This window comes from Tenrec ecaudatus, chromosome 16, assembly GCF_050624435.1.
Source record: "Tenrec ecaudatus isolate mTenEca1 chromosome 16, mTenEca1.hap1, whole genome shotgun sequence".
In the NCBI taxonomy this organism is placed as follows: domain Eukaryota; kingdom Metazoa; phylum Chordata; class Mammalia; order Afrosoricida; family Tenrecidae; genus Tenrec; species Tenrec ecaudatus.
Window position 1 is genome coordinate 31,006,384 of NC_134545.1, and position 26,977 is coordinate 31,033,360.

Here is a 26,977-nt window from a genome sequence, read left to right on the forward strand (position 1 = left end):
GCTCCCTGGTGGCATTGCGGTTTGCGCTGGGCACCAGCTACCTGCTCTCTGGAAGAAAGACGAATCTTTCTACCCCCGTAAGGCATGATAGTCTCGGCGACCCCCGGGAGCACTTGGCCCCTGTCCTGTGGGGGCGTTATCAGTTGGCATCGATTTGAGAGCAGTGAGCTGTTTGTGTGTTCATTTTGAGCGTGGCTGGGAACCCAGGAGCATCTAGTCAGGCGTCCCTATCGTTTCCAACCCACTTGCAGGCTCCTCAGAAGTGGGTTAGTGGGACAGGCTTGGGGGGACGGGTGGCAGAGGGAAGAGGCCATGGTCGTGGGCCCACTGGCTGTGGAAAGGGGGGACATTGAAGGGCCGGAAGGGCACATTGCCTGGCTCCGTCCCTGCAGGGCCAGCCTTCGCTGTGTATCCTGAGCTATAGGCCCCCCCAGGAACGTTCGTTACCAGGGGAATCCTTGGCCCAGTTTTATGCATCTTCCTTCTCTCCTCCCTAAAGAACCTCCATTCTTTGTCTTTGGGGGAAAAGGGGAAATATCACCCATAAGATGTTCCACATCCACACCTTACTAAGCCGAACCCAATCCAGGCCAGTCAAGTGTGCCCAATGCATGGCGACCCCTTGTGGTAGAGAGCAGAAGTGCTCTGCTCCCTAAAGCTTCCTTGGTGGGGTACTTTCGGAAAGCCAACTGCCAGGCCTTTCATCTGCAGCACACCAGCTGGGTTTGGCCCATTGACCCCCTAAGTTAGCAGTTGGGTGCAAACTGTGCCACCTGGCATCCTTCCAGTCTTACAACAACCAAACCTACTGCCATTCAACGAGTTGACCTCAAAGTGAGGTCTCAAAGTGACCCTTTAGGACAGAGGAGAGGGAACCCCTGGGGTTTCTGAGGCTGTCAATCTCTACAGAAGTTGATTGCCTCATCTTTCTCCCTCTCAGCTGTTCTAGGATTCACTGGCTTTGTGTTAGTCTGCTAGCCTCAAGGCCGGCAGTCCAAACCCACCAGCTGCTCTAAGGTTCTTGCCAGCTGAGTTTTTGTGAGGGGGCGGGGGATGTCCCAAAAAAGTTCTTGAGCTACCAACATTATTTTTATCACCAGAACACTTAACTACTGTGTTGCTCCTCAAGGACTGTGAGGGCCCCCCAAAAAAGATAAGCGGAGGGGATGTGAGATGTGATGTTAGAGAGTCAGCCTTGCTCTGCATGGTGCTCACCCTACCCTCCACCCAAACTGTTTCCTTAACAAAATGAGCCACGTGGAGAATGTGAGACAGCCTAGAGGCTTCATTTACTGACCTGAGAATATGTTTGCTATTCAGACACAACAATAACAAAACAAACAAACTCACTGCCATGGACTTGATCCCAACACATAGCAACCCTATAGGACAGGGTAGAACTGCCCCAAGGCTGTCAGCCTTTACCGGAGCAGGCAACCTTATATTTCTCACGAGAAGAGGCTGGTGGGTTTTCACTGCTGACCTCGTGATTAGCAGCTGAACGTGTTGCTTGCAGCCACCAGGGCTCCTTTCTAGAGTCCGAGTGGGGGAAATGACAGGGTTCAGATGGCCGTCGAAGCAAAATCCCAGTCACACTCCATTTTCTCCCGGTAATGGGGAGGGGGGCTTTAAAACGTGCGTGGACAGAGCCCCCTTTGAAGCTGGTTACATACACTTGTGTGTGTCTGAATGGGTTTGGTCCTGGAGAGCGCTCATAGAGTCCCCACATGTGACAAGTAGCAGGAAACAAGGCTGGTGCAGAGCCCAGTGGTGCACGGTTAGACACTCACTTACTAACCACCCAGTGTCTGGCGAGCCCATACGATGAACCAAACCCACCACCTTCAAGTCCGTCTCATCTCACCCCCAGCAGCCCCCAGGACAGTGCAGAACTGCTCCCTCCTGTTTCCAAGTCGGCCCATCTTCATGGGCACCGACAGCCTCCTCTTCTCCCGCAGAGTGTTTGGCGAGTTCAAAGGGCTACCCTTTCTGTTAGCAGACCAGCCCTCAGCCCACTGCACTATCAGGGCTCCATCCTGCAGAGATTACAGCCTAGGACACTATGGTGACATTCTGCTAGGAATTGGAATCAACTCCATGACGTTTTGGGGTTCCCCCCGGGGGTGGCATTGTGTGTTAAGTTTACGTGTGGGTGGTCTAAATCCACCACTCAGGGAGAAAGATGAGGCAGTTAGACTCCCATAGAGATTTGTGCAGAGTCCAAATCTACTCAATGTCTGGCAAGGCTGAGGCCAGCCCAGTCCCAAGCGAGCACCCAGGGTTTATGCAGTCTGCCCCCTGGTGGCAGGATGACATCATGCGCCTGTCCCCTGAGCTCCAGGAGCTGGGGTGGCTGTTTCTGTTCTTGTTGCAGGTAATGGTGCCCCAGAGAGGTTAGTGCACTGCTCTGAGGTTACACAGGAATGAAGTTACACTAACAGTGACATATCCTTCCTGGAACCGGAATATCTCCCTGCTGCACGCACAGCAAAGTCCTTTTCTTGCATTTGGGCCCTCAGGTACTGCTTCGGGACCTGGGGAAGGAGGGTGGCCAGCAAGACAAAGAGCAGCCACTCTGCCCAGTGTCCCCTGCTGTCCCAGGCCCTCAGAGAAGCCACAGCTTCTGCAGGGACAAGAGGGGCGGGTCCTTTGTGGTGAGTGAGCAACCTGGCTGAGTGGGACCGTTGGGGTGGTAGACTGTGAGGGCCCCCCACCTCCCCATAGCTGGGAATGTAGCCCTTGGGTGGGGTTTGTGGTGGCCAGGCCCAGGGTTGAAGACAGTGGGCAGATGGCCATCCGCAGTGTGACTTTGTCTATGCTGTGAGTTGTAACACCTGGAGTGTGTTTGGTGACTCTGTGGGGGACCCAGCTGCCAAGTGCAGAGCACGTCAGAGAATAGGGGCTGGGGTCTGACAATCCTGAGTTCAAGGCTGCATTGCTGAGTTTTCCAGCTGGCAAAGTGGATGTGACTCCAATAGTTCCTTATTGCGATTTCAAGGGCGGAAGGAGATGGCGTGTGTGGCCAGTGCGTTTGCAAAACTATCATTGGAGTCAGAGTGGGCAGCAGTGAATCCTGGTCCCGGAAGCCAGATCCCATGGGTTCACACCCGCACCGGGAGTTTGGGTGGGGCTCTGGCTGTCTTTTCTCTGTGTGTAGAATGGACACAATGGTTGTAGCTACTTTCTGGCCCTGAGTTGGTCAGACCCACCTCACTTTAATAAGTGTCTTTTTTTCCCTGCTCCCGTTATTCATTTCTTTCTTTTTATAAATCATTTTATTGGGGGCTCATACAACTCTTATCACAATCCATACATGCATCCATTGTGTAAAGCACATTGCACATTAATTTCCCTCATCATTCTCAAAACATTCTTGCTATTCTTTTTACTCGTTTCCCTTTGAAGTCTGTTTGGCTAGTCATTACCGATGCACCCTTGGGCTGCACTCCCGAGTAAGCCAGTTTACCCTCTTGTGGAAGGAGGTGGGGACATAAGACAGCATTACACAGGAAACCGGCCTTCTCTGGAAGCCTCAGTTTACTCAAGGGTGTGCCAGTCTCCCAGCCCCCTGCTGGGCACTCCGATTTTCTGTAAATGATTTTGGTGTGGTGACACAGACTCTCTGCACTCACCTCCTAACTTAGCTTGGGAGAAAGACGAGGCAGTCTGCTTCCAGAAAGAAGCATGGCCCCAGAAACCCTTGGGCGCTGTTCTTCTCCACCCTAGAGGGTCTCTGTGGGTCTTCATCGACTTGACAGCAGTGTCCAAAAGCTGGACAGTTCGAATCCGCCCAGTAGTGATAGCAGAAGAAAGGCCTGGTGGCATTTCTGTAAATTAGTAACCAAGAAGATGGCCAAAAAAAATGGAGCCGTTGGATTCTGTACCCTCTTGGGGTCCCCATGAGAATGGGTTTGGCAGCCATGAGGTTGATTTTGTTTTTGGGTTTCCATTGCAAATGAAATCCCTTTTGGGCCCTGTTCCAGGCAGTACCGGGGCTGTTTTTATGAGGCCTTTTTGAAATGCACAGCTCCAGGCTTACCGGTGAGTCTGTGCCTGGCTTCGAGTCTTGCAGGCATGTGGTGGTTGTCAGGTGCTGTTGAGTTGGTGGCAACTCAAAGCACCCCGTGGACAACAGACCGAAACCCCACCCAGTCCAGTGCCATCCTCTCAATTGTTATCCTCCTTGAGCCCATTGTTGCAGCTGCTGTGTCAATCCATCTCACCAAGGGGCTTCCTCTTCATCACCGCCCATCATGTCCTTCTCCAGATCACCCGTGGTCCCTCCTGATCACACATGTGAAGCACGCCTTATCGATATCCCAGCATCTCTGCTTCTCGGGAGCATTCTCATTGTAGTTCCTACCAGGTGGCCCCACCCCTTGCTTTATGGTGGGTAAGAGCCTCCCTTCCTGGAGTTTCAGGGACCGCTCTGAAAGATGGGAAAGTGGAAGTTGCTTCCAGCAGAGGTGCTGCTGGGAGAATAGCTGCCCGGAGTAAGTCTGGCTCCAGTGATAGGGCCCCGGGCTGGAAGGAACTCAGACTCAGAGGCCCGCCACTGAGCATGCTTTAGCAGAGTCCTCAAGGGTCCAGGTCCCGCTGTCGACTCGCCCACACATGACCCTCATGGTTCTGTTGCATGGTGGGTTTTCAAATGCAGTCTTTCTATAGATCCCTGCTTCAGTGAGTGAGGTAGGTAGTGTATTGTGCCAGCCTGGCCAGTAAACACATGTGGGGTTAATTGAAGGGCAGAGGGATAAACGGCTCCGTGAGCCTCGCCTTTCGAGTTCTCCGGTCTCTTGCTTTCAGATGGTCTTACCAGGGTGCAGCTGCCTTAACCAGTTCCCTGCTTCAGTAGGCAAGGCTCACTTCCTGCAAGACATCCCCAAGGAGAAGCTGCATAGACCTACCCCATGCAGCCCTGGGTGCTGGAGCAGCCGTGTGGAGACCCCGCCAACACTGAGTTGCTTACACGTTCACTGATTCTGCTTTCCTCCTGCAGTCGGCGTCATTGCATCTGTTTTGTGAGATGGAGGAGGACTTTGTGGATTGGTGTTGGACATATGGGTTAATGTTGGACTTGTGGGCTTGGGCAGCACTGGGTTGGGATGTTTTCTTGATGCGCACTTAACCTTTATATGAAACTCTCCCTTATACATGAGGTTCTGTGGATTTGTTTCTCTAAATAGACTATCACAGTGAGTTCAACTCAGTTAATACGACCCTTCAGCCATCCCTCCTTAATGATCTATAATGATTCTGCACTTCATATGCCTGAGGGCACTTCTACTCTGTCCTAAGGAACTGACTCAGTGCGAGTGGGGTGGACTTTTTTGTTTGTTTATACAGATGGGAACATTGGGACCTGGTGCCCATAAGAGGCTGAGCCTTGCCATATCTGGCCTCACCAGACCACAAGTGGAAGGAAGACGCTCTTAAGTGTTTGACTGCAAACCGGAAGGGCAGCAGTTCCACACCACCAGCTGCTCTGTGGGAGAAAGATGGGGCCTCCACTCCCGGAAAGAGTGACAGTCTCAGAAACCCACAGGGGCAGTTCTTGGTTTGGGGTATTGCAGGCGAGGCACAGAAAGAGGGGCGGAACCGACCACAGGATACTGAGTGAGGATGAACGTCAGGAATGGATTGAATCTGGAGTGCTTCCCAGTTGGGAGAGGGAAGGGACGTCTCCTGTACTGCCTGCAGTGTCGAGGCTCACGGGGCTCCTTGGAGACCACTGCTGCAGAGGGTGACACCTGGCAGTGTCCTTTACAAAGCAGCTCTGCTGGCGCTGCGTGCCCCTCGTGAGCCAGTGCCGGACGGGGGCCTGGGGCTTGTCCTCCGCCTCCGCCAATGTGTTAGGCAGCCCAGTGAACCCTCCCAGTGCGTTCTAGACACGCAGGATCACACCGACTGCACGCGGTTTGTGCAGTATGCCTGGCTGTGCCCGGTGTGACGCATTTGCACTTTTCTATTGCTTGTCTATGCTTGTATGGAAATCGATCCCCAAACCCAACACCGCCATCAAGTCCAGTCTGACATCTAGTCACCCTGACACACAGGGCGCAGCAGAATGGCTCCCGTGGGTTTCCGAGCCTGTGAATATTTACGAGAGCAACACAGTTTCCTCTTTCTCCTGTAGAGCGGCTGGTGGGTTTGAACTTCCATCCTTGCAGTCAAGGACCCAATATGTAACCCACTACACCACCCAGCTCCCACAGAAATACACCACAGTGTAAGTACCCGTTCTGTTGTGTTTGAACATTTGGGGGCACGTCTGGGGCCCTGGCAGCTTGTGCTGCCATTCTTGGACATGTCTTTGGTGGCCATTAGTCCTCATATTTGCAGGGTATATGAGGGAGCTTCAAAAAGTTCATGGGGAAACGGACTGAACAGATAATGGCATTTCCCTCCCAGACTTTCTGGAACCCCTTGTGTAATCAGTAGCAGGAGATGGATATGTCTAGGTGAATTCTACTAGGTATCACCTTCCAACTCTCACTAGTCCGAACAACCCCGAGGCAACCGCTAATCTACTCTGTCTCCATGGATTCGCCATTTTTGGCACTTCATCTTAAATGGAAACTCCCACCAAGGCCTGCTGCTGTCGAGTCGGTTCTGACTCATATCGACCCTATGTACAACAGAATGAAGTGTTGCTCGGTCCCTTCTCCAGGGACTGGGCTCTCCTGACAGCATGTCCAAAGGACATGAGACAAAGTCTCCCCAAAGGACATGAGACAAAGTCTCCCCATCCTTGTTCCAAGGAGCACTCTGGCCTTGCTTCGTCCAAGTTTTCTGCGTCTTTTGGCGGTCCCTGTTACTTTCAGTATTCTTTGCCAACACTGTAACTCCACCGCGCCGATTCTTTTAGCGTCTAGGAAAGGGCAGTACTGTTCCTCTGGGTTCCTGGGATTGTGAGTCTTCAGTAGCAGACAGCTTCCTCTTTCTTTTGCAGTGCGGTTTTAAGACCCTTCCATGCAGGTTTCAGTACTACATTCCTGGTTGTGGTTGCATCCTATTCCATTGTGTAGCCGTGGTTTATCCAGTCATCTGGTGATCGGTGTTTGGGGTTTATTTCCATGGACCTTTGGGATCTCCCTTTGTGATGGTCACATATACGCCTGTCATCTTCTCAATTTCATCCTGATGGCCTTTAATTCCTCACCATCCTCACCTTTATCTTAAACGATCTTTTGGTTTGATGGTTGAGCTCTTATCTGCTTTCAGCTCCCCACCAACTAGACTTGCAGGATTCCGGGGTTCACCTGGGCACTGTCAGTCCGTAGCCTTGAGGCAGGGTGTGAGGCAGAGTGGATGCTCAGTAAATATTTGAGGAGTGAGCTTGAATGTCCATAGCCTGATAGGGAATCAGATGTGGGCACAGCTAATCAGCCCACTGGAGGAGGGAGGGAAAAACTTTCCTTGATCTGGCATTGAGGAGCCCAAAGGTTCCAGGGACCACGTAAATGGGGGCTTGACAGGTGGGTGGGAGTTGACCAGGCAGAGCGTCGGGAAGGGTGGCCAGGCAGGGGCTGAGTCTGAGCCGTGACTAGGAGGCGTGATAGCCTGTGTCCTGGCCAGAGAGCCTTGGAGAGGGGCCCCCCTTGTGTCACTGATTGCAAGGGTGGGGGTGGGTGGGAGGGTGAGAGGGGCCGTGTATGGGTTCATTGAGGGGAAGTCCAGCTCTACATGATCTGCAGAATCTTCTGAACTGCTGGCCTCAGCAGAGCCCCCTGGGCCCCAGGTGTGTGTGTCTGGGAGTCCAGGTATGAGGCTTTCCCTGGAGGTTCTGCAGTACAGATCTGCCCCCGAGGCGAGGCAGGGGTGGGATGTGGTGACCTCTGGGGCAAGGGCATCCATTGCTGCAATTCAGTCCCTTCTTGTCTGCAGGGGCTGTGTCAGCCGATTCTCCCAGCCAAACTGACCATTTGGCTTCATGTGAAATCTAATTTGTATGTGTTGGGATAGAGATGTCTATCAGCAGCCCTGGTAGAGTAGAGGTTTGCCACATGGACTGCTCACTGCAAGGTCAATGCTTCGAACCCAGCTCCTCCTTGGGAGAAAGGTGTGACCGTCTGTTCCCATAAAGACTGACTCTCTCTGAAAGCTGTAGGGACAGCTCTTCCTTGTGGTATGAGTTGGAATCAACTGGATGACAGTGAGTTTTCCTTTTTCTGGTCTATCTATATATTTAACACACACAAATAAATATATATATATATATATATATATATGCATATACACAAAAGGGCCCCTGGTGGCATAGGGTTTATACACCCACCAAGTAACTTAGAAATTTTGTGAAGAAATGGAATTTTTCCCCTATGACCTTTTGAAGCCCCTCATTTATAGATGTGTGTGTGTGTGTGTGTGTGTGTACACATTGCTGTTGAGTGACTCTGATTCAGAGCGCCCCTGTAGTCTCTGAGGCTGTCAGTCTTTATGGGGGCAGACAGCCTTGTCATCTGTCTTCCCCAGAGTGGCTGGTGGGTTTGAATCATTAACTTTTAGGTTGAAATTACCACCCTATCGGTTAACAGCCTGGTGCTTAATTCCTGCACCACCAGGGCTTGTTCATAAGAATTAATTTAGACATTCCTGGAGGCAGGTAGGTGGCCAGGCCACACTTGTCTGCCTTCGGTGAACACACTGTACTGGGGCGCCCAGTTCACTCACATTATGGAGTCCTTGCCACAAGTATGGGGAAACTGAGGCTGGGGGAAGTGAAGTGACGTGGAGGACTCATCCCAGGGCTTTCTTCTGGAAGCGTCCTCATTCCTCTGGCATTGGAAATGACTGCAGTGCTCTCTGGGGCCATCAGGAAATCCATAGAGGGTCCCTGGGAGTCTCCATGGCAGTCGGTTTGGATTTGGGATTTGTGGCCTTCCAGACTATAAAGAAGGCACTAGTTTCCTTGAGCGGTGTTCCTAAGTAGCCACTAGAGGGCAGGATAGAACCAAACTCATTTCAACCATAAAAAAAAAACACCCCAAGCAAAGAACAATCTCAAGTCATCACAACCCTGTTGGACAGGTAGAACTGTCCCTGTGGGTTTCTGAGACTGCCACTCTTTGTGTGAGTAGAAAGTCTCTTCTTTCTCTCCTGGAGAGGCTGGTGGGTTTGAATCGCCCACCCCGCGGTGGCAACTCATTGAGATGTCGTTGACATGCTGTAAAACCCACTAGTTTGAAGTGTGTCCTCTTATTGTTATGAGGAACTGTCATGTCAGTGCTGGCACACTGAGAGAACACAGGATTCCCGCTCCTGAACCATCCGCACCGTCGCTGCTGATCGAGCCCATTGTTGCTGCCACTGGGTTAGTCCAGGTCCTTGCGGGCCTTCGGCTGTTGAGGAGCCCCTCCACTTTTCTGAACATGATGTCCTTCTCCAGGGACTTGTCTGTCCTGGCAACATGTCCCAAGTATGGAAGATAAGGTCTCGCTACCCTTGTTTCTTTTTATGTTTCCATTTTTCAAAAATATTTTTATTGGGGGCTCATACAACTCTTATCACAACCCATCCATCCATCCATCCATGTGTCAAGCACATTTGTACATATGTTGCCATCATAATTTTCTTTACTTTAAAAAAAATCATGTTATTAGTGGTTCATGCAACTCTTATCACAATCCATACATAGTACATATATCTATCCGTTGTGTCAAGCACATTTGTACATTTGTTGCCATCATCATTCTCTTTCTTTGTACTTGAACCCTTGGTATCAGCTCCTTATTCCCCCCCCCCTCCATCCCCTACCCTCCCACCCTCCCTCATGAATCCTTGATAATTTATAAATTATTATTATTTTTCATGTCTTACACTGTCCGATGTCTCCCTTCATCCACTTTTCTGTTGTCTGTCCCCCAGGGAGGGGATTTATATGTAGATCATTGTGATCGGTTCCCCCTTGCTCCCCCGACCTTCCTCTTCCCCTTCTGGTATTGCTACTCTCATTATTGGTCCTGAGGGTTCTATCTGTCCTGGATTCCCTGTGTTTCCGGTTCCTATCTGTACTAGTGTACATGCTCTAGTCTAGCCAGATTTGTAAGGTAGAATTAGAATCATGATAGTGGGGGGAAGGAAGCATTAAAGAACTAGAGGAAAGTTGTATGTTTCATCAGTGCTATACTGCACCCCAACTGGCTTGTCTCCTCCCTGCCACCCTTCTTTAAGGGATGTCCAGTTGCCTACAGATGGGCTTTGGGTCTCCACTCTGCACTCCCCCTCATTCACAATGATTTGATTTTTTCCCCCTTTGATGCCTGATACCTGATCCCTTAGATACCTCGGCTGGTGTGCTTCTTCCATGTGGGTTTTGTTGCTTCTGAGCCAGATGGCTGCTTATTTATCTTCAAGCCTTTAAGACCCCAGACGCTATATTTTTGACAGCCAGGCACGATCAGGTTTCTTCACCACATTTGCTTATGCACCCGCTTTGTCTTCAGCAATTGTGTCGGGAAGGTGAGCATCATGGAATGCCAGTTTAGTAGAACAAACTGTTCTTGCATTGAGGGGGTACTTGAGTGGAGGCCTAATGTCCATCTCCTACTTTAATACTAAACCTATAAATATATGCACCTAAATCTATTTCCCCATCCTCATATATAAATATGTGTACATATGTACATGCCTGTATTTAGACCTCTATAAATGCCCTTTGCCTCCTAGCTCTTTCCTCTATTTCCTTTTACTTTCTTCTTGTCCCACTATCATGTTCAGCCTTCATTTGGGTTTCAGTAATTCCTCTTCCTTACATTGCCCTTGATCGAGCCCTACCAGGCCTCCTACAACCTCCTCGCCATTGATTTTGGATGGATGCTTGTTGCTCCCTTGTCCCTGGGTTTGTTAACACCCACTTCCTTTCCCCTGCTTCCCCCTCTCCCATGCCCCACTCCCCAACTGTCGGTCCCATTGCTTTCTCCTCCAGAGTGTTTATCCCGCCTATCTTATCTAGATAGACCTGCAGAGATAATATTATGCACAAAACCAAGATGGAGCAAGCCAACCAACAAAGGGAAACAAACAACATCATAGCAACCACAGAAAAAAGAGAAACCCCTTAAATGGCTCAAGGTCTGTTTGTTGACCTTTAGGAGTGTTTTTCAGTCAAGTCTGATGGCCACCCTCGTTTCTAAGGAGCATTCTGGCTTTACTTTGTCCAAGACAGATCTGTTTGTCCTTCTGACAGTTCCTGGTACTTTCAAGATTCTTCTCCAGCACCAAATGCCTCGTCAATCCTTCCCTGACTCCCATCATCATTGTCTAGTTTACTAAGTTTTAATGAGAACTTAAAGTTGGACAACCCTCAGTGTTCCTGAATTCCAGAACATTTTTATTGCCCCAGAAAGATCCCCCCAGACTCATTTACTTCCTATCTCTCACCCACCCACTCCCAGCCCCTGGCAACCATTAATAGTGTACTTTGCCTTTGTCATTTTGCCTGCTCTGAGCATTTTCCATCAAAGGAATCATCTACTGTATGGGTCTTGTGAGGGTGTGCGAGCCTGGCTTCTATCCCCGAGTGTCCTGCTTTTGGGCTTCCCCATGTTGGTGGTTTTATGGGCACTTCATCCCTCTGTGTTGTACTGACTTCTTCCTGTCATTGGTTCTGTCTGTCCTGTCCCCATCCATCCTGTCCTCACCGTGGAGAAAAATGCCCTTTTTCTCTATAGGTTTTAAGTGATTTTAAACGCCCTCGTGGTGCTGGCTTGCTAACTCCAACGTCAGCAGTCACTCCATGCGAGAATTGCAAGACTCTCTACTCCTGTCACCAGTTATGGTGGGTGTTGGAAACCCACAGGGGCGGTCCTACCCTGCCCTGGAGGTCACTGTGAGAGAAGGAGGGAGAGGGAAGAAACAGAGAGAAATGATTAACAAGACCCTTCAGACTGCCTGGGTGTCTCTGCCCCTGTGAGAGGATCAGGGAGGTTCTTCCAGGTTGGAAGGCTTCCTGGAGGAGGTGTGGTTTGGGCTGAGGGTAAAGGATGGTGGGATGCCAGCAGATGGACAGGGATGGGCTGGATTAGACCAGATCAGTGAGTTGACCATTGATGGCTGAGCTCCTGGATGGAGACATACACATGACAGCTTAACAGGTCACTCCCGCCCCCGCCCTCCTTTCTCAAGTCAGTTCCCACCAACGCCTGGTGCACTGTGAGTGCCCCGAATCCTTGGGCTCCTGATCCACCCTTTGCTGTTGAGTGAATCCCGACTGACTCCGAGTGCCCCTTTAAGGCCAAAGCGGCTGGGAGGTTGGGGCAGTCAGCTGTTGCGTTTGTTAGTGGTTCAGTGCTTAACCACTGTGCCATCAGCACTCTACATGAGCCCCACCCTCGGGTGCCTTAGAGGGCCACAAGGTGGCTGAAGCACAGGCTCTGGGCGGGCGGTGGGGGTGGGGGTGGAAGGGCTGAGCCATTGTCCTGCCAGTCTGTAACACAGCCATCTGCTTCAGTCTCGCTTTCGCTGGCTGGGGTCCTCATTGGCAACAGTGGTGAAGAGGTGAAGAGATTAGGAACCAGGTGAAGAGGTGGGAGGGAGCGGGCGGGGACGGAGCTCCCTGGGTGGAGCTATGGACCCCAGAGACTGGGAGCTGGAAATCAAGGTGCAGCTCTCTCTGAAGGTTCTCTGGAGGAAACCTTTCCCTTTCTCAGCTTCCAGTGGCTACGGCATGTGGGGGTGTCACTCCAGTCTCCTCTGTGTCTGCTCCTTCTGTCTCTTGTAAGGGCACTGGTCAATGACTTGGGGTGGGGTGGGGGGCCCTGGATAAGCCAGGCAGCGCTTATCTCAAGACCTTAGCAGAAACCACCTGTCTCAGCTCACTGCTCACGGGGGCTCGGAGCTGACATGGTGGCGTTGAGAGATGGAGGGTGGGGTGTGGTGTGCATGGCCACATCAGTGCTGGGGGCAGCTGGGTGGAGAAGGACCCAGGGTGCTGTGGGGCCAGCCTTGCCCTCCTCAGTGTGACAGCCCCAGATGGGTGTGTTGGCAGGACGCCCGTGCACTCAGGCACAGCTGCAGTCAGACAGTGCCCCTGCCACTTCCCCACCAGACTGACTCCCTGGTGGGGAGTCCATCCCTGGCTGCAGGTGGGTGGGGCACACAGTGTGGGACCCACTTCCTCACTGCAGTGTGGGGCAGGATCATTGGCTCTCTCTGTTCAGGGTCTCTGTGATGGGTACCTGCCCCCACCTGACTGGCTGTATTGTTCTCCATCTTGGAAGTGAAGGCCCAACTCTTGGGGGGGTGTCTTTCTTCTTAGCAGCCCTGCCCCACCCACCCTGTTTCCCTCACCGACTCTCTGGTTCTCGGCCCACTCCCACCCCCTTCCCCTGCAGCTTTCTCTCCAACTGTGCTCTGTTCCCTTTGTCCCCCACTGCCTCCCAGGCCATCTGTCTCGGGAGCCTTCTCCAGCACTCCCGGGATCTGTCTGCATCTCTGTCTCTCGCCATCTTGGCTTCTTTTTGCTTATAGGGGTTCAGTCTTGTGAGCAGCTCTTCCCTCCCCTCCCCTGGCCTCTCTCTCCCCCTTCTCTTTTTTTTCTTTCCCCCTCAAACCCCCTCTCCACCTGTTGTCTCATTTCCCCTCTTTTTATCTTTCCTGTCTCCGTGTGTGCCTGCCTCCCACTGTCTCCCGCTAAGCCCACTCTCCCATTCTTTTGCCCACCTGACTCTCCCCATTGCTTTGTCTTGTTGTCATCGCTCTGCCCCTTCCACCCCCCGCCCCCCACCAGCTTTCTCCTTTTCTAGCTAACGGGAGGTGGGGTGGTCTGCCCTCAGCAACCTCCATGCCCGTTCCCACCCCTCTTAGCTAAGGAAAGACCTGGGCAGGCACCTGTAGGCTCCTGTTCACGGGAGCGAGACAGGAGATAGTTGTTTGTCAACCTTCAGGCCTCTGACAGAAGATGAGGCAGTGTGTCAGTTAACAAGGGCCACGCTCCCTGTGGTTCTGGTAGCCCGTTGGGTGTCTGGGCTTAACTCCCACATTTCTGCCACCCAGTCATCAAGGGCAAAGAACTCAGCTGCATGGTCAGTCATTCAACAGGCCTCAACCTCCCAATGATACTGCGAGCCAGCTGGCAGGGCTGCACTTTCAGTCAGTCAGCCAGGGCAAACACCTCCAGTTGAACTGTCAGTCAGTCAGTCAGTCAGTCAGTCAGCAGGACTCAATCTCTGACTGTATCATTAGCTAGCTGTGATCGGTTTTCCAACTTGACTGGCCATCCGTGAGCTGAGTCCGACCTTCCAACTATACTGTCAGTCAGTGAACTGGGTCTGCCTTTCCTACTGTTCCGCCAGGGATCAGGGCCCAACCTTCTAACGGTACACTTAGCCAGCCAGGCAGCAGCCGGGCCCCAGGGTCAACCCTCCCACTCACCATCAGTTCAAACAACTGGGCCCCACAGCCAGCTGGATGTGAGGCCTCCAGTCTCAGGCCTGTTTCTGCAGAGCTTTGAAGTAAGTCCACCCTGTGGCTTCCTCAGCGGCGAGGTCAGTCTCTCCCCCTCGCCCCGCCCCAGCCCTCCCCTGTTGTTCCAGTGGGTTCCCTGTTGGCTGCTCTGGTTTGGGTGGGGTGGCCGGACTCGGTGCAGCACAGATGGCAAGGGTGGCCGGTGGGGGAGGTGGGTGGCAGAGCTGTAGGCTGGGAGGTGGGAGCCCTGCTGAGTCCCAGCGTCCTGGCTTCCCTCCTTCTTGGCCTGACCATGTCTCCCTCCTCAGAAGGGGCAGGCCCAGCTTGAGCGCTGAATCAAGTGCTCGCTTATTGGATGCTCACAGCACACCCCACTGAGTGCGGCGTGCCAGGGTCTGACAGGCCTGGGTTTGAATCCCTGCCTCACTGTTTCATAGCTGGCTTATCTCAGACAATTCCCTTTGCTTCTCTGAACTTTTCTCAGCTAGACTGCAGGGCTAGTAAGACTCCCCCAATGCGATGGCTCTGAGAACAAAAGGAGATGTACTAGCATGATTCCCAAGCCCCCGAAACACCGGGACTATTGGTCTCATTTTACAGAAGGGAGTCACTGAGGTTCAGCATGGTGGAGTGACTTGTTAAGGTCATGCCCATTGGAGGGGCTAGCGGAGAAAGAAATGCCTTGCGGTTGGCATTTCAAACTCGACCTACTGCCATCAAATTGTTTCTGACTCAGTGACTGTGTGATCTTGGCCGGACCTAGGTTTTACCCTGTAGGAAACCCAGACAACCCAGTTGAGGAGCGTAGCAGAGTCAGAGAAAAGGGGACAGACCCCTGGGGAGGCTGTGTGAGCTGAGGGGTTCCTGAGTTCATTTATTTCCCATTAGGAGTGATAGGGACATGTGACCATACTTACTCCACACGCCTTCCCACACAACACACACACTCCCACGGATGCAGGCACGGCTCCCACACACTCCCACACACCTGCATACTCACTGACACACACTCGGTACATACCTATGCCCTTTCATCCAGAGCCCCCATGCCCACGTAGCCACACTTCTCCCAGTGGCAAACTCACAGCTGCATGCACACATATGACACACATACCCACACATACACATTCTTGCACAATTGCATGCATATACCCAGATGAAGGGGCTGCCAAGAGTTGGTGGAAAAATTCAGTTATTCCCATGCACACACATTGTCCCCTTGTGCGTGCTCTCGCAGACCTCACACAGATACCCTCAGACCCTAACCCCCCTCACCTGCTGGCACTGACATGCATACACTTGCGCACACACACAGTCACACTTGGGCCCCAGGCTTCCCCCATGTGTGCCCTGCCACATCACTGGACAGCCCTCCAAGTCCATTGGCCCTCACCTGGCCTGCAGGGGCAGCAGGGGGACCAGGTGGAGCCAGCCACCCCTAGACCCACCAGACTGGCTTCACCGCCTTTGAAGTTCCCCAGGGCTCACGTGACCAAGCAGCAGCTACTCTGGCTCCAAGGACTTGTGGCCATCGTGGGGCCATCCATCCACCTGGTTCCCTGGCTGCCAGCCGTCTTGTGAATGATTCATGGTGCCTCCGTGAACTTGACTCCTGCAACAAGCAGTGCGGAGGTGCCACCCCCTCTGAGGGTGCTGCCGCCTAGCCCTGCCCGCCATGGAGCACTATTACTGCCCCGGCTTCCTGAAGCTCCTGCGGGGCCTGTGGGTGAGTGGGGGCCCCCCAAACAAACTTGGGTTTCCTTTTCTCTGCCCCTCATCCCCTGGCCGACCAAGTGTTACCATCTGGGTAGCAGTGTGTCTAGTTTTTGGAAGAAAGCGTGGGTGGCAAGGAAGAGGCCATTCTGAGGCAAAGGGACCAAGGCTGGAGGCACAGCCCTGTAGAAAGTATGGCTTTCTGAAGTGTCATGGAGACCAGGGCTACTAGACATCAGCCAGAACTGGGACTCCTCCCCCCACCCCACCCCAAAAGAGGGAGATGAGGGGACAGTGCTTGTGCTCCTCCCAGGAGACACAACCCTCTGATAGAAGAGATGGCTCTTTCTTCCGAAGTGAAATCCGCTTGTTCCCCTCCACCTCCCCTCCCCTTTTTGGATGTGTCTGTAAAGGCTCTTTCTTATGAAATAGCACTGTTGGCTGGTTTGGTTTTTAACACACTTTTACTGAACAAACTTGAAGCACTGGGGCTCTCATGGTGCGATGCGGGGACTCCGTCACGGAGCGGCCAGAGGGAGGCAAAGGAAATGTGTCTGGTGACAGGCCGGTGTGGGGGGGGGCGGTGTGGAGGGTGGCAGCAGGGGGGTGGGCACCTGCTTGTTCCTAAGCCCTGACTCTGGGGCCAGTGTGCTGTGTCCACAGGCAAGCAGCTTCCCTTTCTGGGATTTTGTGTGCCTCGCAGGATGGGAAGGAACCATGGTGGCTTTGTGGGACATCATCAGGGCTCTGTGAACAGAGGGGCTTCTTCCTAGGGATGCTTCACGGTGGGTTTCAGAATGCTCTAGGACACTTGTCATTGGGTGGAGGATACCCGGAAGGGAAAAATAAGAGTCCAAGACCAACCCCCGTTTCTCACCCAGGGGAACTTTCCAGACTTCCTAAAAATACAACTTTAGAAACTACTTTCCTCTCCTCTCTTTCCCCCACTGCCACCTCTCTGTCCTGCATCTTCTGCACCCCTGCTGTGGAGGTGACTCAGACTCTGAAGGCCCTGCAGGACAGAGGAAAACTGCCCCCATGGATTGGCCGGCCATCTTCACAGAGGAGGACAGCCTTGTCATTCTTCCAAGGAGCAGTTGCTGGGCTTGAACCATTGATTTTTTGGTGGGCAGTCTAATGCTGCAAGCACTGTGTTACGTGGCTTCCCAAAGTCTTCTGAGGCAGTTGCAAACATAGGGAGGCTCTCCTGGTCCACAGCCTTGAGGAGTAACATTGTTACAGTATACATGCAGTAGCCAGGGACTTGCTTTCTTTTAGCTTTGCGTTCTTGGTCACAAGAATAATACTCTGAGTCGGGGAGGGAGGGGAAAAAGACAGTCAATGTTTAGAAAATTATGATGGCAACGTATGCACAAATATGCTTGAAACAATTGATGTGAGGAGTGTTATAAGAGCTGTAAGAATCCCCCCAAAATGATGATAATGATGAAGAAGAGGAAGAGGAAGAGGAAGAAGAAGAAGAAGAAGAAGGAGAAGGAGAAGGAGAAGGAGAAGGAGAAGGAGAAGGAGAAGAAGAAGAAGAAGAAGAAGAAGAAGAAGAAGAAGAAGAAGAAGAAGAAGAAGAAGAAGCTGATATGGTAGAAAACTGGGAGTGTCCAAAAGATGAAGGAGAAAATAAGCCACTACTCTTTGTTGGAATAGGCTGTAGGTGGTACAGATGTTTTATTCCCTGCTACTATGAACCTAAAATCGACAGTTTAAACCCACCCATCCAGCGACACCAGGATGGCAAGGCTGTGCCACATGAAGATGGTGTTCAGGAAAATGGCATTCTACTCTGCTACACGGGGTCCAAATTGACTTGAGGGCAGTGGGATTCCTGATGGCCTTGATGTGCCTGGTCGTGTGTCAGGCCGTGGACTTGGCACAAAGCTGACAAAGGTGCAGGTTCACAGGGCTTGGTGGAGGTGCGGGCTGAAGTCAGATAGCTATGCATGTACTGCGGTTGTGAGTGTGTGCTGTCGGTTCACTCTGACTGAGAGAGGACTCGTGTGATGAAATGACATGGCCCCCTAAGCTCCTGAAGCTGGTAGTCTTTACAGGAGCAGGCTGCCTCCCCTTTTTCCTGTGGAGCGACTGATGGGTTTGAACTGCCGGATGTGCGGTTAACAGCCTAATGTGTGACCAGGCTCCTTCTAACAAATGTGTGCTGAGCAGAGTAGCAATCCTAGCTGTTGCTGACAATATGTAGGGCTGAGGAGGACACACATGGCCCCAGGTCTTACTACCCAGTGAGACACAGACCCCACACAGGAGCGGAGCCAGGATTGCATGTATGTCTTGATGGGGAACAGACACATCTGGGGTGACAGTGGGGCCCAGGAGACCTGCTCCACGGAAGCTAAGCTCTGGAGGAGAAATAGAAGCCAGCAGGGGATGCCAGCCAGGACAAGCTGCCCAGAGGAGTATTCTGGACAGAGGGAACAGCTTGTGCAGAGGCCTGGGGAGGCATCGTGATTATACATCAGGTTGCTAACTGAAAGTTCATTAGTTTGAAACCATCAGTCACTCCACCCGAGAAAAATGAGGCTTTCTACTTCCGGAAGAGTTATAGCGTCACAGTGGGTCCCTATGAGTCAGCATCGACTTGATGACAGTAAGTTTGAGTTTTGAGATGTTGGAAGGTGTGGTGGAGGATGTCTTCAGACTTTCGGGAGCCAGCTCTACAGGTGGGTGGAGACATACCTCTCATCCAGCTTTGTTCTGTGTGACCTTGGACAAGTCTTTCTCTGAGCCTCAGTTCCCCTTTCTGGGCAGGAAACATGAGGTGAGACCTCTTGGGACAGTGACATCCTGGTGGATTGAGGCAGGCCCCGTGTCTTGCTGCTGACTTTCCAAATGACCCGTGAGCCTTCTGCTCCTCCACTGTGACGGGCTCACACGCAGCACGACCAGGGCTTGGATGAACCCTGTGCCTGAGGCTTGAAGCTGGAAACTCTGGTTTGTTAACTTGCTTTGGGACTGTGGGAAAGGCACAGGCTTTGGACCTGGATCATGATGAAGCTGAGTAGCCTTGAGCAGACCCTGTCTCTTGTTGGATCTCAACTTCCTTATCTGCAAAATGGGCAGATGCCACCTGGTTCTTGGGGAAATCCCTGCAGACTCCCAAGTGACTTCTGAGGCTACTCAGCAGAGGTTAGCTCTATTATCTACCCAGGAAGTGCCTTCAGGTTCAGAATGCCTGGCTGTGTGTGGCCTAGGGCTACCATAGCAAAATGCCACCCCTTGGGTGGCTTCTAGGAGTCCTGCTGACACAGTGGTTAGTGCCTTCAAACCCACCGCCTCTGCAGGGGCAAAGATGAGGTTGGGTGCACTCATAGAGGCTGACAGTCTTGGGAATGAATTGCTCATGGTCATTGTCTTGAGGGACACCAGGGTCAAGTCCAGAAAGGCAGGGGCCACCACTATAAATTGGTGTGACATAATCCACAGAGACCATCTTCTATACCTTACAGGGTCACAATCACAGGTACCAGATGCTGGGATGTCAATGTATTTAAAAAAATCATTTTATTGGAGGCTCGCACAACTCTTATCACAATCCATCCATATATCCATTGTGTCAAGCACATTAAAAAAATGTGAGTTCACAATTCAATCTGTAACAGTCTGCCCTCTGGCTACCCAAATCCAAGTCCTTCTCAGGTACAAAATCCATTTACCCAGCCCAAGCCCCACCCCACCCACCCCAAAACTCAATCTTTCATTCCAGGATGGGCTGTAGATCTAAAATCTTGCCTTCTCATCTCATCTCCATCAGGCGGAGGTGAGCCTTGGGGTATGCTCCAAGCAGGGACAGTCTTGCAGACCAGCTCCAGTCGTTAGCCTTCTTTGTCCCATCCCCTAATTTTGACAATTATTTTACAGATATTTTCTTTTGGAATGCTTTCAGATTGATTTAAAAAAAACATTGCAAATATATCTGAGCGTTTCCTGGATACCCTTTCTCCAGCTTCCCAACTGTTATCCGAGCATTTCTCCCTAACTATGGGACCATTTGTCCAAAGTCAGACACTGGCACTGCCACCTGACTACCTCTACTGCTAGGCACAGTACTTAAATGGCAGTTCATAGTATTATGAAGAAGAGTAATAGTAAGAACTATTACTACCGCTATCAGGGATTATTATAACTATTTATTTATTTTTCAAATTTACTTATTATTATTACATTTTAATCATTTTATTGTAACTCTTGTTACAAACCATACATCAATTGTATCCAACACAGTCCTACATAAATTCCATCCTTCTTTTCTAGACATTTACTTTAAAAATATTTTTAATTTATATTTATTATTGCTCTTTATTTGGTAGCAGTATCATGAGCTATAGCTTTCCGAGGCTGTCAGTCTTTATGGGAGTAGAAAGCCTCATCTTTCCCTGAGCAGGAATTCCTACTGTCAGTTACATTGTAGGAGCCCTGGGGTGCGGTGGCCCTGCGTTGGGCTGCCATCCGGTCTGCATGGTGGGCAGTGGGAAAGCACCGCCGCTCCGTGGGAGGAAGACTGGGCTGTCGACTCCTGTCACCAGTGACAGCGTCAGAAACCCTCTGGGGCTTGCAAGGAGTCAGCCCTGACTTGCGGGCAGCGCGTTTATTTGAGAGCTACATTGTATCCCAGTGGTTCCCAGAATAGGTGTTTTTTCTTGTCCAGGGGCTCTTTGGCAACTTCTGGACTGTCACCACTGGGTGGGGGAGGGGAAGGGGGAGCTCCTGGTATCTCTCAGAGTAAGGGTTGCTGGTAAACATCTCGTGATTCTTAGGACAGCTCCCCCTTCCCCACCCCAACAAAGGATGATTCCCAACCCGGACAGCTCTGGCGCTAAGCTGAATAAACCAACTGGATTCAGATTTCATCCAATTTTCCGATGATGTCCAGTGGGTCCAATCTAGAACCCCACGCTGGATCCTGCCACTCTTTCATCTCTGGTGGGGCCTCACCAACTCCCAGCTGAGGGAGTGAATGCATACACGCATGTGCATGTCCTTCTAGCCCAGTGGTTCTCAACCTTTCTAACGCCGCTGCCCTTTAATACCCTTCCTCATGTTGTGGTGACCCCCAACCATAACATTATTCCTGTTGCTACTTCATGACCTTAATTTTGCTACTGCTATGAACCGAGCGACCCCTGTGAAAGGGTTGTTTGCTACCCCCCACCCGCTACCCCACCAAGGGGTCTCCATGGCTGTGGTGTGTGCTAAGGGGTGGTCTTTGAATGGAATAGAAGAACTTGTTCTTTCTCTGCTGCGAGAGCTGGGCCTATTTGCGTCGTGAGGTTTGCGGAAGATTCAAAATGTGGATGGCTTTCCAGAATGAGCGACAGAGCTGAGAAGAACAGCGTCTTGGTGCCATTGCTCCTGTCTGTATGCGAGTGGAGCAGGTGGTTTTGCCCCTGGGGGCTACGAGTGAGTCTTCTGAAATTAATTCAGATGCATGGCGCCTCCTCGTGCGCAGAGCAGAATTGCACCTAGACCACCACTGCCAGAGTTCCTCTGATGATGGCATCACCCTTGGGTGTTCTGCGGACTCTCAAGGTGATGCAAGCAGATCCAGGTGTACACTAGGTCGACAGCCACAGCAGTGCTGCCCACCTGTTGGGCCCGGGTTGAATGCAGGTCCACGAGTGTGCTGACCTTGATCCTGCAGTCCATCAGTCCACATTCTCACTGCAAGTGCGGACAGTAAACCATGGAGTAGATACAAGCCCTTCGATACCAGAGGTTGGCAGCTCAACCCCCCTGGAGGCCCTTGGGAGAAAGACCAGGTACGTTGTTGTTGTTGGGTACCATCAGGTTAGTTCCAACCTGATTCAGGATAGAGCATCATAGTGACCTGATGATGCACAACAGAACGAAGCACGGCCTGGTCCTGCGCCATCCTCACAGATGGTATGTTTGAGCCTGCGGTTGCAATCACGGTGTTGGTCCATCTCATCCCAGGTCTTCTTTTTCGCCACCTCTCTACGTGATCCTGCTCCTGGGACTGGTCTCTCCTGATAGACATGTCCAAAGCAAGCGAGACGGATGACGTCTGCCCATCCTCGCTTCGCAGGAGGCTTCTGGCTGGCTGGCTTTATTTCCACCCAGGTTTGCTTGTTTCCTGTGAACTCACAGAGACCCTACAGGGCAGGGTCGAACTGCCCCTGCGAGTTTCCGAGATGGTAACTCTTTACAGGAGTAGAAAGCCCCCTCTTTCTCCAGGGGAAGGGCTGGTGGTTTTGAACTGCTGATATTGTAATTAGCAGTCCAATGTGTAACCACCATGTCCTCCAGTTGGATGACAATGAGTGAGTCTCTGTGAAGGCGACAGCCTAGTAAACTCCAGGGGCCAGTTGTTCTGCTTGGTCACATGGGGGTGGGGTTTTGAGGCATTTAAATCAGGTATCAGGGGTGCAGTGTGCTATGGAAAGCAAGCAAGCAAACAAGCAAGCAGTTGAGGGATCCCAGGGCAACTTGGATAGGTGGAGTCAGGGGCTCCTCAAGAAGGTGACATCTCAGGAGAGGAGGGAGTAGCTGGAGGGACTGGCTAGGAAGAGGTCCTCAGCCCGACTGTGTGCAGGCAACTTGGAGAATGAGGCCCAGAGGGAGCAATGGGCAGAGGTCAGAGGGGAGGCTGGGGAGGTGACAGGCCCGTGCTGCAAGGTGACAGAGCATGGGTGTTTGAGCAGAAATGGCATAATGAACAGGGGAGGTTGAAATGCATCCTCTGGCTGGTGTCCAGCAGCAGAATAAAACAATTAAGGGCAGGACCGGGGACCAGGGCGGAGCCCTGCAGTCACCTGTTGCCTTGGACCCAGGGGAATTGAGGAGATGGTAAAAAGTCTCATTCTGGATCTGTTCTGGGCCTAGCCTCTGAATTTGCTGGTGGATTGGAAGTGCGAGACTGATGCGAGGGTTTGTGGCTTGAGAGTGGGGCTGCTGGCGTTTCCCATGAGAAAAACTCAGGTTTAGGTCGATAACTGCAAGGTCAACAGGTGGAACCCCCAGCAGCTCTGAAGGAGGAAGATGAGGTTTTCTCTCTCATAAAGAGCTATAGTCTGGGAAACCCACACGTTCTATAGGGTCGCGGAGAGTTGAAATTGACTTGATGGCAGAAGTTTGCTTTTTGACGGTTTTATTAGACCCCCGCAGTCAACACAAGTCTCCCACCCCATTCTCATGCCCAATTTCCCTGACCTGGACAATGGGCCCAATAATACCCATCCTGCCCCTGTCTACGGTAGGTGAGCTGTTCTGGTGGGAATTTTAAAGGCCAATTTGATGGGAATGGTTAGCTCAAGCAAAGGTTGGCAATTTAAACCCATCCTGCATTGCCGTGGGAAAAAGGCCTGGCGACCTGCGTTTGCAAAGATCCCAGCCATGAAGACCCTGGGGGCAGTGCTCCGCGGTGGCACTCAGCATTCCCTGACTTGAATTTGACTCTGCAACAACCATGACCCTTGGTTTTCCAGGAAGACCAAGGCACCAGGCTCCTTAGATGCGTCTCGGGGTGTCTGACCCCTTCACCCCAAGAAGAGTTATTCAGTGTCACAGGCCTAGCCTGTGCCCCTGCGGAGGTGTGCAAGAATTCAGCGAAGCTAAGGCCATGTCCCCTGGGCACACCCCTCCACAAATGAATTCCAGATTTTCATTGGTCTGTTGTGGCCCCTCCTGGCAGAACACTGCTCCAAGAGCTAGTCTGACAAATGCACATGGGGATGGAAATGGGGATGGAACAGTGGGATGGTGGGGGCTTCCCAGGTCTGGGAGCTTGCTACCTGGTCCTCGGGGTCCTGTGTCGCCCTCCATGCCGATGATAACTTAATGCTGAGCTTCTTAGACAAGCCTCTCAGGCTGGCAACTTTCCCCAAGGAGCTGCTGCTAGCTTTCCAAAATTCCAGAGTTTGGAGCAGTCAGAAGGGACATACCATCCCTGTGAGTCTTGCAACAAGACAGAACAAAACCCACTGCCATGGAGGCAGTTCGAACTCCCAGTGACCCAATCTTTATGGGAGCAGAGGCCCTCATCTTACTCCTGAGTAGCTTCTGGTGAGATTGAACTTATGACTTTGTGGTTAGCAGTGCAATGCCTCGCCTATTGTGCCACCAGGATCCTGTGACTGCTGTGGAAGGGTGCTGCTGCGTTGCTCTGGAGCCCCGGGAGCTGCGTGCAGTTGTTATGTGCCCCTGAGGCAGTTGTTGGACCTTTCTGGGCCTCCATTTCCTCTCTGGTGAAGTGAAAGTCAGACTGGATTCTCCTTTGAGCTCCTTACTGTGCACAGCACGTGATTCCAAGAATCTAGTAGCAGTGGAGCTTTGGGGCCAGCCAGGCCTGGATTCAAGTCCAGACTGCCACTTCATGCTGTGTGACCTTGAAGAAGTGGCTTCATCTCTTTAAACCTCAGTTTCTTCATGTGAAAAGTGGGGACTATGTCAGCATCTCATTGTGGGGACCACCTGGTACACAAAACCAATCCCCACCCCCTAGTCCAAACGGAGGCTTCTGAGCCATACGCGGCTCTTTAGGTAAGTACACCAGAGGGCGCCCTGTTCTAACAAATCCATTTTGATCTCCCAAACCAGTTACTGTGTTGCTGCTATCTGGCGCCCCCACGAGTGTAACAGTGGAACTGTGCTTCCAGGACTTCAGTGCCTTTTCACAAGGAGATCCTCACTAGGCTTTTTGTTTTTTTCCAAAACTTCAAGTGAATCTCTTTATTTTAAAAAAATGATTTTATTGAGGGCTCGTACAACTCTTATCACAATCCATATCAACAATCCACATCCCTTGTGTCAAGCACATCTGTACATATGTTGTCATCATCGTTCTCAAAACATTTTTTTATATATATCGTTTTATTAGGGGCTCATACAACTCTTATCACAATCCACAAATACATCAATTGTGTAAAGCACATTTGTACATTCATTGCCCTCATCATTCTCAAAACATTTGCTCTCCACCTAAGTCCCTAGTATCAGCTCCTCATTTCCCCCCTCCTTTCCCACTCCCTCATGAACCCTTCATAATTCATAAATTATTATTTTGTCATATCTTGCTCTGTCTGACATCTCCCTTCACCTACTTTTCTGTTGTCCGTCCCACAGGGAGGAGGTCACATGTAGATTCTTATAATTGGTTCCCCCTTTCCAACCCACTTTCCCTCTACCCTCCCAGTATCGCCACTCTCAGCACTGGTCCTGAAGGGATCATCCACCCTGGATTCCCTGTGTTTCCAGTTCCTATCTGTACCAGTGTATATCCTCTGGTCTAGCCATATTTGTAAGGTAGAATTGGGATCATGATAGTGGGGTGGGGGTAGGAAGCATTTTGAAACTAGAAGGAAAATTGTATATTTCATCGTTGCTACATTGCACCTTGACTGGCTCGTCTCCTCCCAGAGACCCTTCTGTAAGGGGATGTCCAGTGGCCTAAAAATAGACTTTGGGTCTCTAGTCCGAACTCCCCCTCATTCACAATGATATGATTATTTTGTTCTGATGGTGCCTGATACCTGGTCTCTTTGACACCTCATGATCGCACAGGCTGGTGTGCTTCTTCCATGTGGGCTTTGTTGCTTCTGAGCTAGATGGCCGCTTGTGCACCTTCAAGCCTTTAAGACCCCAGACGCTATATCTTTAAAAAAAAATCATTTTATGGGGGCTCATACAATTCTTGTCACAATCCATCCATCCATCCATCCATCCATCCATCCATCCATCCATCCATCCATCCATCCATCCATCCATTGTGTCAAGCACATATGTACATTTGTTGCCATCATCATTCTCAAAACATTTGCCTTCTACTTGAGCCCTTCATATTGGCTGCTCATTATCCCCCTCCATCCCCCTCCCCCTCCTTCATGAACCCTTCATAATTCACAAATTATTATAATTTTGTCATATGTTACACTGTCTGACATCTCCTTCCGCCCTCTTCTCTACTGTCCATCCACCAGGAGGAGGCTATATGTAGATTCTTGTAGTTGGTTCCCCCATTCTACCCCACATTCCCTCCACCCTCCAGGCCTCGCCACTCTCACCACTGATCCTGAAGGAGTCATCTGTCCCGGATTCCCTGTGTTTCCAGTTGCTATCTGTACCAATGTACATCCTCTGGTCTAGCCAGATTTGTAAGGTAGAATTGGGATCATGATAGTGGGAGAGGAGGAAACATTAAAGAACTAGAGGAAAGTTGTATGTTTTATCGGTGCTATACTGAACTCTGACTGGCTCGTCTCCTCCCCATGATCCTTCTGTAAGGGGATGTCCAGTTGCCTACAGATGGGCTTTGGGTTTCCACTCTGCACTCCCCCTCATTCACAATGATATGCTCTTTTGTTCTTTAATGCCTGATTCCATCGACTCATGAGCGTACAGGCTGGTGTGCTTCTTCCATGTGGGCTTTGTTGCTTCTGAGCTAGATGGCCACTTGTTTATCTTCAAGCCTTTAAGACATCAGATGCTATATCTTTTGATAGCTGGACACTATTAGCTGTCTTCACCACATTTGCTTATGGACCCACTTTATTTTCAGTGATCGTGTTGGGAAGGTGAGCATATTGGAATGCTAGTTTAATAGAACAAAGTGTTCTTGCATTGAGGGAGTATTTGACTAGAGGCCCAATGTCCATCTGCTACCTTAATACTAACCCTATAAATATATGCACATAGATCTATTTCCCATCATCATATACAAACATATTTATATATGTACATGCCTGTATTTGGCCTCTATAAATGCCTTTAGCCTTCTAGTTCTTTCCTCAATTTCCTTTGACTTTCCTCTTGTCTCACTATCATGTTCAGCCTTCATTTGGGTTTCAGTAATTCCTCTTGGTTACATTGCCCTTGA

The 26,977-nt window shown here is 51.1% G+C and overlaps 1 protein-coding gene across 2 annotated transcripts in view; it reads left to right on the forward strand.

The window, feature by feature from the left end:
* The window catches only part of KIAA1671 (KIAA1671 ortholog), a 188,934-nt gene that overhangs the window by 72,038 nt on the left and 89,919 nt on the right, over positions 1-26,977 (forward strand). The gene's annotated exons all lie outside the window — the stretch shown is intronic.